This window comes from Hemitrygon akajei, chromosome 5 (assembly GCF_048418815.1).
Source record: "Hemitrygon akajei chromosome 5, sHemAka1.3, whole genome shotgun sequence".
Taxonomy (NCBI): Eukaryota; Metazoa; Chordata; class Chondrichthyes; order Myliobatiformes; family Dasyatidae; genus Hemitrygon; species Hemitrygon akajei.
The window spans coordinates 21,639,845-21,653,702 of record NC_133128.1 but is presented as its reverse complement, the minus strand read 5'-3'; the positions used below and the strand labels follow the sequence as shown (position 1 = coordinate 21,653,702).

The 13,858-nt window shown below is 42.8% G+C and overlaps 1 protein-coding gene across 2 annotated transcripts in view; it reads left to right on the top strand.

The window, feature by feature from the left end:
- The first annotated feature begins 7,761 nt into the window (after positions 1-7,761).
- Positions 7,762-13,858, top strand: part of LOC140727539 (beta-1,3-galactosyltransferase 5-like) — a 35,013-nt gene continuing 28,916 nt past the window's right edge. The window contains exons 1-2 of one of the 2 annotated variants that reach the window (XR_012098878.1): positions 7,762-8,221; positions 9,256-9,603. The gene's annotated coding sequence lies outside the window, so the exon portion shown is untranslated. Of the gene's footprint in view, positions 8,222-9,255; positions 9,604-13,858 lie in introns of those variants that run through there. The other variant, XM_073044998.1, reaches the window with a different exon arrangement.

Genomic DNA, 13,858 nt, shown 5'->3' with positions numbered 1-13,858 from the left:
GTGTGCCTTTAGGTGGACATCAAGGGGTAAGGAAAACTGTGGACAAGATTTTAAAACATTTTTACTGGCCTGGTTTAAGAAAAGATGTGGCGATGTTTTGTAAGACGTGCCATACTTGTCAAATTGTGGGTAAACCAAATCAGGTTACACCAGTAGCTCCATTGCAACCTATTCCAGCATTTGTTGAACCGTTTTCTAAAGTTATTGTAGATTGTGTTGGTCCATTACCAAAGACAAAAACTGGTTATCAGTATTTGTTGACTATCATGTGTACTTCGTCTAGGTTTCCAGATGCAGTACCACTGAGGAATATAAAAGCTAAAACTGTGACGAAGGCTCTTATAAAATTCTTTACTTATTTTGGATTGCCTAAGGAAATACAAACTGATCAAGTCAGTAATTTTATGTCTGGATTGTTTCAACAGATAGTTTATAAATTGGGAGCTAAGCAAATCACTTCGTCTGCATACCATCCAGAATTGCAAGGTGCCTTGGAGAGGTTTCATTCTACTCTCAAGAATATGATTAGGACATATTGTGTGGAAAATGAAAGTGACTGGGATGAGAGTATAAACTTACTTTTATTTGCAGTAAGGGAATCGGTACAGGAATCTTTAGGTTTTAGTCCATTTGAACTTGTGTTTGGGCATAGAGTTAGAGGACCTTTAGCTTTATTGAAGGAACAGTGGATTAGTAAGGAAGTGCATACTAATTTGTTGGACTATGTTTTGAAATTTAAGGACAGGTTACATAAAGCTTGTAGTTTAGCCAAGGAAAATTTAAAGTTGGCTCAGGAGAAAATGAAAACTTGGTATGATAAGGAAGCTAGGATGAGGATGTTTAAGCCTGGAGATAAGGTGTTGGTTCTTTTCCCAGTGCAGACAAATCCTTTACAAGCTAGATTCCATGGTCCTTATGAAATTGTGTCTAGAATCAATGATGTGGATTACGTAATAAAAACTCCAGATCGCAGAAGGTCAACACAACTTTGCCACATAAATATGATTAAACCATATTTTGAGAAACAATCTGATACTGTGACTGTTGTGGTTAGTGAGAATGAGTTTGATTTAACTGGGAACATGATAGATGATTCATCTGACTTTCATTCTAAATCTAACATTGTTTCTGTTAGGTTACCTAATCCGACCATTTTGGAAAATATGGATGAGAAATTAGCACATTTACAGTTAGAGCAGAAACAACAGATGAAGGAATTGATTTTTAAATATAAGGATTTGTTTCCAGATGTTCCAAGAAGGACTACTATAGCTTCACATGATGTAGATGTTGGAGATGCCAAACCTATTAAACAACATCCATATAGAATGAACATGGAAAAATGTGAACTTGCTGAGAAAGAAATTGAATACATGTTAGAGAATGATATTATTAGACATTCTAACTCGAATTGGAGTTCGCCATGTGTTATGGTGCCAAAACCTGATGGTAGTATTAGGTTTTGTACGGACTATAGGAAGGTGAATGCTGTAACGAAAACAGATGCTTATCCAATTCCTAGAGTAGATGATTGTGTAGATAAGGTTGGAAAAGCAAAGTTCCTTACAAAGATTGATTTGTTGAAAGGGTATTGGTGTGTTCCATTAACGGACAGAGGTAGAGAGATTTCTGCATTTGTAACTCCATCTGGGTTATATGAGTATAATGTTCTTCCATTTGGGATGAAGAATGCCCCAGGTACTTTCCAGAGGATGATTAACTCTGTGATTCAGGGATTGAAAGATACTGATGCTTATATTGATGATTTAGTGACAGGAAATGATACTTGGGAAGCACACATAATTGCGGTGGAGAAATTGTTTGAAAAGTTTTCAAAAGCTAACTTGACTATTAATTTAGCCAAGAGTGAATTTGGACATGCCACTGTGACTTACCTTGGTTATGTTGTAGGTCAAGGTAAGGTAGCTCCTGTTCAGGCAAAAGTTCAGGCAATTTTAGAGATTCCCACTCCGACGGGGAAAAAAACTCTCAGAAGATTTTTGGGAATGGTAGGATATTATCGAAAATTTTGTAAGAATTTTGCTAATGTTGCCCTTCCATTAACTAACCTTCTGCAGAAGAATGTGAAGTTTGTGTGGACAGTGCCTTGTCAAGAAGCATTTGAAAAATTGAAAACAATGATATGTCAACAACCTGTGCTTAAGGCACCTGACTTTGAAAAACCTTTTTTTCATTAGCTGTAGATGCTAGTGATGAAGCTGCGGGAGCAGTATTGATGCAAAGGAATGAGGGTGATGAGGTTGATCATCCAGTAGCTTACTTTTCTAAGAAATTTAATAAGCATCAAAGAAACTATTCAACAATAGAGAAAGCATTGTTATCTCTTGTTTTGGCTTTGGAATATTTTGAAGTACATGTTGGTACAACTCAAAAACCACTTATTGTTTACACTGATCATAATCAGTTAGTTTTTCTGAGTAAGATGAAAAACAAAAACAGAAGATTGTTAAATTGGAGTTTGATGTTACAAGAGTACAATATTGTGATAACTCATGTTAAAGGTAAAGATAATGTGGTTGCTGATTGCCTATCTCGATGTTGAATGTACAATGTAATTTTTTTTTTGGAGTGGTTTTTTTATTGTAACACTCCTACTGTATTGTATATTGTGTATGTTATATAATTTATACATTTGTTTTTCTTGTAAGTAATTGTTAAAATTTTTGTTCTTGTCAGACCAAAAATTTTTTTTTGGAGGGAGGTGTTACGTACCCGTGACACGTGACAGTGGTACCCTTGTCACGTGACTGGGGTTGAAGTTATACTGGACATGAGGTAATGGTCTTGTGATGGTGGAGTGATGTCATTTTCCCGCCAGTAGAGGTCATGTGACAGGTTTTTTTTACAGGGTATAAAAGGAAGACACACCCTGTCAGGTGGGGCAGTTCGTGGCGGAATTTGCCAAGATGACTTCATGTCCCTGTGTGATTTAATGTGATGGCGCAGTTTAGTTGAAAAATGAAGTTTTATATAACGCCTAAAGTTTAAAAGGTCATTGCCAACGGTTTCTTTGCTGGTGGAGAGTGAAGAAAAGTTTGGAAGATAAAAATCGAGGAGAATCAATTTTCGACGGTGGATTGGTTACGACCTTATGTGATCCTCATTCGGAAGGATTTCGTTGACTATTCTCGCTGTTAATCCCTGGGTTGACCAGAAAGGATTGAGAATAGTGTGGAAAGAAGGTCAGTTCCTTTAAGCCGTTATATTTTATAAAATTCTTCGTGGGAAAGTTCGACGCCGGGGAATCGAAGGACAACGACATGGAAGAGAATTTAAATCGCCTTAAAAAGTCTCTCCTTTTAAAAGGACTGTGAGCTTTTGAACTTTTGGCATACCGCTTTAAAGAACTGTTTACCTTCGGCATACCGCTTTAAAGAACTGTTTACCTTCGGCATACCGCTTTAAAGAACTGTTTACTTTCGGCATACCGCTTTAAAGAACTGTTTACTTTCAGCATACCGCTTTAAAGAACTGTTTACTTTCAGCATACCGCTTTAAAGAACTGTTTACTTTCAGCATACCGCTTTAAAGAACTGGTTTTTTTTTCAATACCGTTTTAAGAACTGTTTGAACATGCAATGCTATTAAGAACTGTGAATGTGTCGCACAGCAGCTGTGTTCCGGTTACGTTTGGGTTTGTTTACTTTTGAGGGGGTTTGTTTTCAGTGTATAATAAAGGTGTTATTTGTTATAAAAACCCTTGCCTAACTCATATATATTTATTGTTGCCTGAATACATAACAGTAGTCATCAGAGAGAATTGTGCTGTCCCTGACTTCCACATCCTACAATTGGAGCACTAGACTGCCCTACTTACTGCGTCCATTACCAACTCCTAAGTTAATTAAATTAATTAAAGAAACTTACCCAGCCTTACTATACTGGGAGCAAGCTCGTCCTCCGCCTCTTCTCACCAAAACCTCTCAAGTCAAAGCTCTGCTCCTTTACTGGCCGCTCTGCTTGAGCTACTCCTCTTTTTATTTGTTTGAGCTTTTCAATTTTTGATTGCCCAATCAACTGCTTTCTGCTGAGTCTGAGCTATTCAAATCTTGATTGACTTGATTGCACAATCCAACTGCCAAAACCTTTCAAGCCAAAGCCTCAAATCTCCACTCCTCTAGTGGCCCACTCACTCACTCACTGGCCCGATCTGAAACATCCCGGACCCTGGCACCTGGGAGGTAAACTACCATCTGAGTTTCTTTCCTGCGTCCACAAAATCGCCTGTTGAGCCCCTCACTATAGAGTCCTCTACCATTACTGCCTTCCTCTTCCTTTCCCTACTCTTCTGAGCCACAGGGCCAGACTCTGTGTCAGAGGTACAGCCACTGTTGCTTCCCCTCAGGTAGGCTGTTCCCCCACCCCCCCCCCAACAGTACTCAAACAGGAGTACTTATTGTCAAGGGGTACAGCAACAGGGGTTCTCTCTAGTAAATCACATTTTCCCTCCACCCCCTATTTTAAAGGTTTCTCCCCATCCCATACACAGACCAGTTGTTGAACTATTAACACTCAATGGAGTAATCATCAAATTCAACCAGCAACAAAAAATATTTTTTTAAAACAGGAAAAGAGGGTAGACTGCCTCTGTTCCCAGACCTAACCCTGGGGATTATTCTGTCCCATGTGCTGAGTGTTAGTCACTTTAAAAGTTCTAAAGCTGAAAAGTAAAATTTATTATTAGAGTACAAGCATTTCACCACATACAACCCTGAGATCCTTTTTCCTGCAGGCATACTCAACAAATCTACAGAACAATATGGCGTTGGAGCTGTACTTAGCCACACAGTCACAGGTGTACAGTGAGTGGAGCGGGGGCTAAGCACACATCACTGTGGTGCTACTGTGCTGATGGAGACTGTGGAAGAGATGCTTTTACCAATCCAATCTGACTGGGGTCTGCAAATGAGGAATCCGAGATCCAATTGCACAAGCGGGTATTGAGACGCAGGTCTTGGAGTTTACCGATTAGTTTTGAGGGGATGATGGTATTAAATGCTGAGCTGAAATCGATAAAGAGCATCCTGATGTACGCATCTTTGCTGTCCAGCTGTTCCAGGGTTCTGTGAAAGCCAATGAGATGGCATCTGTTGTGGACCTGTTGCTTCAGTAGACAAATTGGAGAGGATCCAAGTCGCCACTCAGAAAGTTGCTGATATGTTTTAACATCAGCCTCTCAAACACTTCATCAGTGTGATGTACAGTAAGTGCACTGGGCGATAGTCATTGTGGCAGGTTACCACGCTCTTCTTGGGCACCAGTGTGAATGAAGCCTGAGTGAAGCAGACGAGTACCACACACTGCCGATGCGAGTGGTGAAGATATCCATGAACACACCAGCCAGTTGGTCTTCAGTATTCGGTCAGGTACTCCGTTAGGATGGGATGTTTTCCTGGATTCATTCTCTTGAAGGCAGCCCACACATCCTCTTCAGATAATGAGCCCAAGGGATGATTGGTAGATATGGGGGTGCACGATGGTTCCTCCCTGTTCCGGTGGTTAAAGTGAGCATAGAACACATTGAGCTCATCTGGAAACACTGTAAAGCTCTGCTCTCCTCCATGTCGATAGATTTAAGTTTGTAGGAGGTTATACCATTCAAATCCTGGCACAGCTGTCGAAGATCCTTCGTTGATTCCAGTCTAGTCCGGAATCTCCACTTCACCCATGAGCAATGTTCCCTAACAACAAAATAACACACATATTTAAGTCACTCAGTTATTTTTTTCTCTCTCCTGCCTTTGCCATTTACCCATTCTTTGTAAACTCAATCTAGACTAATAGAACTTCCATCCAATTGATAGCTTTCGATTCTTATTAACATATCCAAATGACATTCACCTAAACGGTTTCTCAGCTTATTTTTGAGTCGATTCATTAGGCTAAAACCTCGCTCACAGTCCGCACTAGACGCAAGAAAGGTTCCCCCAGTGTCCATCAACTGTGCAAGGTCGCAAAACTGCTCATTTTGAATTGCAAATGCCACCATTTGAGCAAAGTTTGAAATCAGTTTGGATTCAATCTTTTCTTGCACGGAAGACTTGAAATCATTAATCTGTCTAACTATTACAGTATTTTCAGCTAGAAAATAATGATACTTAGACATAAGGCATTAACTTGTTCATCGCCAAATGTGAACACAGTCGCCAAAGATGGCTGCCGTCGTGATGCAGCTGTGCAAACCGGAACTTTGAGGTGACGTTAATTAGTGATGTGTTTGTGGTATTTGAAAAATCGACTAACTAGTTAACAGAAACATTTAGCTAGAAGATTATTTTCAATAAGTATAATTATTAATTACTACATTATTTTAGGTAACTAACCTTTTGTGCGCACATTAGTTTCCTTTGCGCGCTGGTTGAAAAACGTGCATGCCGTGCACAGTTTAAAGGGAACATGCCCGTGAGGTGGCTTTCTGGAGATCTCACCTCTTGTAGCATTATTAATCTCCAGATTTGAATGCCTTTGATCAGGCTCTTAGCAAAATCCAGATTTCATGGGTCATCCAGGGCTTCTGATTGGGGTAGACCCTGAATGTTTTCATGGGGACACACTCATCTACAGCTGTTATGGTTAAAAAAAATTATTAAACAAAATATACTTTATTCCAAAATAAAATTATATACAATAACCATTCAAAGACTTTCAATTCTTTACCGTTGGTACCATTACTGTCCTTACATTTTCAAAGTTCTAATGTTTTGCCACCCACGTGGCACTTTGTTCTTTCATATTTACATTCAGGGGGTATACCCCCAACTCCCACGGGAGAAGGACCTTAGACTGTGGTCCTTCCCCACCGGGCCCTTGCGGTGGCTGCTCCGAGTTTGAGTGCCGTCCTTCGGCATGTACTGCTACAGCCGAGAATGTGCCAGTCGGCAGCATTCCCCCACGGACATCCCCGTGTGCTGGTAGACCATCAAGTTTCGGGCTGACCAAAGAGCGTCTTTGACCGAGTTGATGATCTGCCGGCAGCACCGGATGTTGGTCTCGGTGTGTGTCCCCGGGAACAGCCCGTAGATCAGAGAGTCCTCTGTTACGCAGCCGCTGGGGATGAACCTCGACACTGCCCCTTCCATCCTCCTCCACACCTTCTCCGCGAACCCACAGTGTGCAAAGAGGTGGGTCACCGACTCCTCTTCACTGCAGTCCTCCTGTGGGCAGAGGGGTGTGGAGACGATGTTCCGGGCGTACAGGAGGGATCGGACTGGGAGGGCCCCTCCTTGGTGTCTGTTGTTACAACCTTGGTGTAGTCATTCAGATCCTCAGATGAATGCTTGAACCACCGCCCAGTCCACTGACTCAACCCAATCCTAGACCTTTACTCTGCCTTCTATGACCTCCTCTCAGTTGACCTGATCTCTGGAGCTTTGATTTTTAGGCCCTGTCGGTATGCAGGTAGTAGGGGTACAGCCAAGTGGTCCGATTTGCCAAAACGCCGTCTCGGGAATGAACGATAGACATCGTGGTGTAGCAGTGACCCGATGTAGATTGGGAGCCCGCTTCGCCGAGCATACACGCTCCGTCCGGCAGAACAAGCGGGATCTCCCAGTGCCCACCCATTTTAATTCCACTTCCCATTCCCATTCTTATATGTCCGTCCATGGCCACACTCAGGTTGGAGGAACAACACCTCACATTCCGTTCGGGTTGCCTCCGGCCAAAATCGATTTCTCAAACTTCTGGTAATGCCCCACCCCCTTTGGGGGCGGTTTCTTCTCTGCAAACGACTTCCCACAGTGTTGCGAGTTCTTGCTTTTCGAGGATGACGCCAAAGTTTGTTTTTTCTTGGTGGTGAATACACATTGCTGACCTTGGCTCGCGTACTGTATTGTCAGCGGGAGATACTTCGGAGAGCACGGGTGACAGGGGAGCAAATGTCATGGTTACCAGTTACCACTGCGCACAGTACAGGACCTGCTTGTGCCACCACCGAGGCAGGTTAACTAGTCTTATCCATTTGTCTCCCTCTCCTGTTTGTTTTATTTGATCGTTCCGTTCTCTTTCTCTGCCCTCGGATTCGTTACTCGCCAAGTCTCCGGCAACGGTTTCCGCGTGCAGTCAGCGGATGCAAACAGAGTTTTCGCGCCATTGGGAATAAAACGGCAATAGCAGGCGAGGACTTGTCATCTCATCACCAGCTGTTGTGTTTGTGGTACTGGGGAGTCGTGTGGCCGTGAATAATGCGAGACGTGCAGAGGTGAGGAACAAACGTGCCGCTGTAGATTTCACTTGTAATCACCTACCGACAATATCCTCTCACATTACGTTCAGTGCCTAACACACTAGGGTTGCTTGACAGCAACGTGTAAGGATCAAAATCTACATGAACACGTACGTAACACTTCATTGCTTGGGGAAAGCTACTGCTTCTGAGCGTGGTGGTTTTGCCTGGATGTTACGTAATCTCCTCCCCGACAGGACGGGACAAACAGGTCGTTCATGATGTTACTAACCTTTTTCCGGCAACTTTCTGTCTACATATACGTACATCCTTGATGGCTGCTGTCTCATTATTATATAATTTTGGTATACGTAGAGTATTATGGTATATTTCATGTGTGCTTGCGTCTCAAATGGTTCAAACATCAAGCTTATACTGAGATCTTACATTAACTAGTGAGAAACATTTGAAATCGTTCACGCTGATGATCACCCAGAAATACTGTGACAATTATTTTACTTCCGATATTGCATTGCAACTCAAGATTGTTTGCTCAATCTTTGAATTTTTGATGTAATACTTTCCGCTCATCCTGCTAATTGGGCTTCTTTCTTAGCATCCCGGAAAGAGTGAGATGATTAACCATGGACCTTTCCTTTTGAGGCCATAGTGTACCTACTTTGTCGATCTCATGCATGTCATTAAATTTAAACGATTAATGTGAAATCCAGCTGCATACCGCTTCCTGGATGCGAGCGAAACGTGTTTTAAGTGTCCTTATTCAGATATTAAATCCACACTTTTCTACAGCATTATGATGATGCGAACTACTCAGGGTACATAAAAAGCACATTTGCGCAGCTCTTAACTCTGCATTGAAAATAACAGTCAAGTCATGTAAATTTCGCCCTGCCGTTTCATAGAACATTATATATCAGATCATTGCTTCATTGGTTTTATTTTTTCTCATTCTTTAGAGTTCTCCTTATCGTATCTAATTTCTGAGGCAATGCCCACAACAAGCAGGATTCCAACCTTTTTAATTCCAAACACCATTCCCATTCTGATAGGTCAATTCATGGCGTCCTCTACTGCTGCGATGTGGCCACTGGGGAACTAATGCCTCATAAGCCCTTTCTTATCTCTGGTACAAGATGATAAGCGCGTGAGAAGAGATAAGAAGGGGCCCAAAATGGGGAATGGAAGATGAGTGAAGCAGTGGGGGAGAAATTGCTGGAAGTTCAAGAACTTGATGTTTAAGCCTTTCTCTTATTGTCCATTCTCCCCACCTATCAGATTCCTTCTTCTTCAATCATTTGCCTTTTCCACCTATCAGCTCCCAGCCTTTTACTTCATTCCCTTTCCCACTCACTTAGCTTCACCTATCACCATCTACCTTGTAATCCTTCCCCTCCCCCTAACTTCTTATTTTGGTTTTTCCAGTCCTAATAAAAGGTCTCAATCTGAAATGTTGATTTTTTTAAAAAAAAATCTCCTTTCTATAGATGCTAATTGACCTGCTGAGATCCTCCTACATTTTGAGTGTGTTACGTGGGATTTACAGCGTCTGCAGAATCTTTTGTGTTTATCATTCCAAGGTGACTGCATAATAACTAGTTTGCAATACTCCAACGGGTATCAATACCTCACCTTGGTCAGGAGTGCAGTGGAATGCAATTAATAATAATTGTTAATTATTATTAGCAATTGTCCTGTGCTACATTAGTGCTGGAATATGGGGCAATGCTTAGGGGCTGCCCCTGCACATCATCAGATTGCATTGGTTGACGGAAGTCACCCATTTTTCACTTATGTTTCAATGTGTATGTGATAAATAAAGTAAAAATATAACTGAGCTCACACTGGAGAATGAAACAAAAACTTGCTGTCATAAGGTGGGCATTGAGAGAGGACCCAAATGCAAGACACAGACACTGAAGTACTAAGGAAAATGGGACCTGGTGTGTCAGAAAGCAAGGGAAGTGAGGGAGAAACAACACTGGACAAGACTAGGATACAGGGCCCGGGCTAAGACTAGACTAGGAAAGTGGGACCTGGACGAGGAACTAGGAACTTGGAACCTGGACAAGGACTCCGAGCCAGAGACTGGACAGGGACCCGGGACCTGGGTCTTGACTCGGACTCAGACTCCGGATACAGGCGAGGACTGGACATGGGGGCAGGACGCGGGACTAAAGGGCTGGACGAGGACATGAACCTCAGACTTGGTCGAGGGAGAGCAGCAACACAGAGCCCAGGTCAAGGGAGGGCAAAGCAGAAATGGGGAGAGGCTTAGCTGGAACGCAGACACTGGCCTTGGACGAGACTAGGACTCAGGGCCTGGGCTACGGCTTGGACTTGGACATGGACTGGAACCTCCTCGGAACCTTGGACTTGAGCACGGGAACAACAGAACACAGAGCCGGGGCCCCTCCTTGGGGACAGGACGTAGGGCCGAGACTCATACACAGACACTAAACATGGGGACACAGAGACAGTTCTAAGCTCAATGATAGATAGTTCCTTCTGTTGGCATGGCAAGGCTCCGGTCTCACTCCAGCAGCTGAACTTGACGACAATACAGGTGAGGACACAGGCAAGGTTGCAGGCAAGGCTTCAGGCGTGGGTAGCAGAAAGAAGGGGAAGGGAAGGGAACAGTCCAGCCTCAGGGTTACGGCAAAAACAGCCTGGCTTGGCAAGGCCAGGGAGGGACAGATCCAAATGCAGGGTAACAGCAAAGACGGTCTGACTTAGCCCACAGAGGCAAGAACAGGATACTGACAAAACAAACCAGCACCTACACTCAAACCCAGGGCCACTTATATTCCCGGCCCTAAGACAAGAATCAGGTGCCTATGATTAAGCCCAAATGAAACAAGGGACAGCCGGAAGACCCAGAGTCTGGAGTCCACAGACCAGACCATGAACCGGAACGCGGACTTTACAGTCCAGACCATGACACTTTCCTTATCAGAAAAGCAAGTGATATGTTTACTTCTATTGCAGAAGTATTTAATTGCATAATAAAGACATAATACTGAAATTATATACTGCCATAGTGAGACTGCATCCTGCTCCATTAACCTAAGGAAGGATTTACAGTGAAGTCTATTAATCTGGCACACTCTGAACTGGCCAATTTTTCTTGAATAATGGATGGGATTCCTATTAATTCCACAACACTGTGTTTTTATTTTCAAACGTACATATTACTCAGTAAAGTAATAAAAAATAAGTTTAAAGGGCGTGTAGGAACAAGGCTCTACTTTAGCTTAAATGGAGCTTTGGGAACAAACCTAATGAGCTTCAAGGGGATGTATGGAGGGTCAAAAACAGGTTCTGTGAGTTTAAGGGAGGGTGTCAACTTGTTGCTCAGTGAAATTAGAGTCAGTGACTCAGTGTATCAAGGACTGGAGGATGGTTACATTTTTCCACTTATTCAAGAAGGGCAGTAAAGATTAAGTTTGGAAGCCAAAGGCTAATGAGCCTTACATCAGAAGTTGTTGGAGGAGATTCTGAGGGACAGGATATACAGTATGTTCACTTGGAAAGGTCATAAGGTATAGGAATAGAATTGTGTTGCCCCAATTAAATTGAATAGCACCATCCGGGAAGCTTAGTAAACATGCAGGAGAAGGTTACGGCAGATCACCATAAGGCAAAGGAGCAGAATTATGCCATTCAATCCATCGAGTCTGCTACACCAGTTGATCATGGTTGATTTATTTTCCCTCTGCAGGGTCAGGGTAGGGATGTCTCTGATCGTGTGCACAGCATTCTGAAATGGGAGGGTGAGCAGCCAGATGTCATGATACACATCGGTACCAATGACGCAGGAAGAAAGAGTGAGGAGGTCCTGAAGAGTGAGTATAGAGAGCTTGGTAGAAAGTTAAAAAGCAGGACCTTGAAGGTGGTAACCTCAGGATTGCTACCTGTGCCACGTGCCAGTGAGGGTAAGAATAGGATGCTCTGGAGGATGAACACGTGGCTGAGGAACTGGTGTAGGAGGCAGGGTTTCAGATTTCAGGATCATTGGAAACTCTTCTGGGGCAGGTGGGACCTGTACAAGAGAGACAGGTTACACCTGAACTACAGGGGGACCAATATCCTTGCAGGGAGGTTTGTTAGTGTTATTCGGGGGGGTTTAAACTAGATTTGCAGGGGGATGGGAATCAGAGTGCCAGAGTAGATAGTGGAGCGGGGCTGAAAATAAATTAGGTTAAAAATAAATTATGTTAAAGTTTCATGCAAAGTCACAAGTAGAAGGGTTGTGTGTGGTGTTTATAATCTTCTGAGGTGTGTCTATTTCAATGCGAGGAGTATTGTGGGGAAGGCTGATGAGCTGAGGGTGTGAACTGACACGTGGAATTATGATATTGTAGCCATTAGTGAAACTTGGCTACAGGAGGGGCAGGACTGGCAGCTTAATATTCCGGGGTTCCTATGTTTCAGACGTGATAGAAGCAGAGGGATGAAGGGTGGGGGGGGGGGGGTGGCATTGCTAGTCAGGGAACATGTTACAGCAGTGCTCAGGCAGGACAGATTAGAGGGCTTGTCTACAGAGGCCATATGGGTGGAGCTGAGAAACAGTAAAGGTATGACCACGTTAATGGGGTTGTATTATAGACCACCCAATAGTCAGCAAGAATTGGAGGAGCAAATCTGCAGAGAGATAGCAGACATCTGCAGGAAATATAAAGTTGTGATAGTAGGGGATTTTAATTTTCCACATATTGATTGGGACTCCCATACTGTTAAAGGTCTAGATGGGTTAGGGTTTATAAAACATGTTCAGGAAAATTTTCTAAATCAATATATAGAGGTACCGACTAGAGAGGATGCAATATTAGATCTCCTATTAGGAAACGAGTTAGGACAGGTGACAGAAGTGTGTGTAGGGGAACACTTTGATCATAACATCATTAGTTTCAACTTGATCATGGATAAAGATAGATCTGGTCCTCAGGTTGAGGTTCTATACTGGAAAAAGGACAATTTTGAAGAAACGAGGAAGGATCTAAAAAGCGTGGATTGGGATAGGTTGTTCTCTGGCAAGGATGTCGTTGGTAAGTGAGAGGCATTCAAAGGAGACATTTTGAGAGTGCAGAGTTTGTATGTTCCTGTCAGGATTAAAGGCAAAGTGAATAAGGATAAGAAACTTTGATTCTCTAGGGATATTGGAACTCTGATAAAGAAGAGAGAGATGTATGACATGTATAGGAAACAGGGAGCAAGTAAGGTACTTGAGGAGTATAAGAAGTGCAAAAAAAACTTAAGAAATCAGGAGGGCTAAAAGAAGACATGTGGTAGCTTTGGCAGACAAGGTGAAGGATAATCCAAAGAGCTTCTACAGCTACATTAAGAGCAAAAGGAGAGTAAGGGATAAAATTGGTCCTCTTGAAGATCAGAGTGGTTGGCTATGTATGGAATCAAAAGAAATGGGGGAGATCTTAAATGGGTTTTTTGTGTCTATATTTACTAAGGAAACTAGCATGGAGTCAATGGAAATAAGGCAAACAAGTAGTGAGGTCATGGAACCTATACAGATTGAAGAGGAGGAGGTGCTTGCTATCTTGAGGCAAATCAGAGTAGATAAATCCCCAGGACCTGACAGGGTATTCCCTCGGACCTTGAAGGAGACTAGAATTGAAATTGCAGGGACCCTGGCAGATA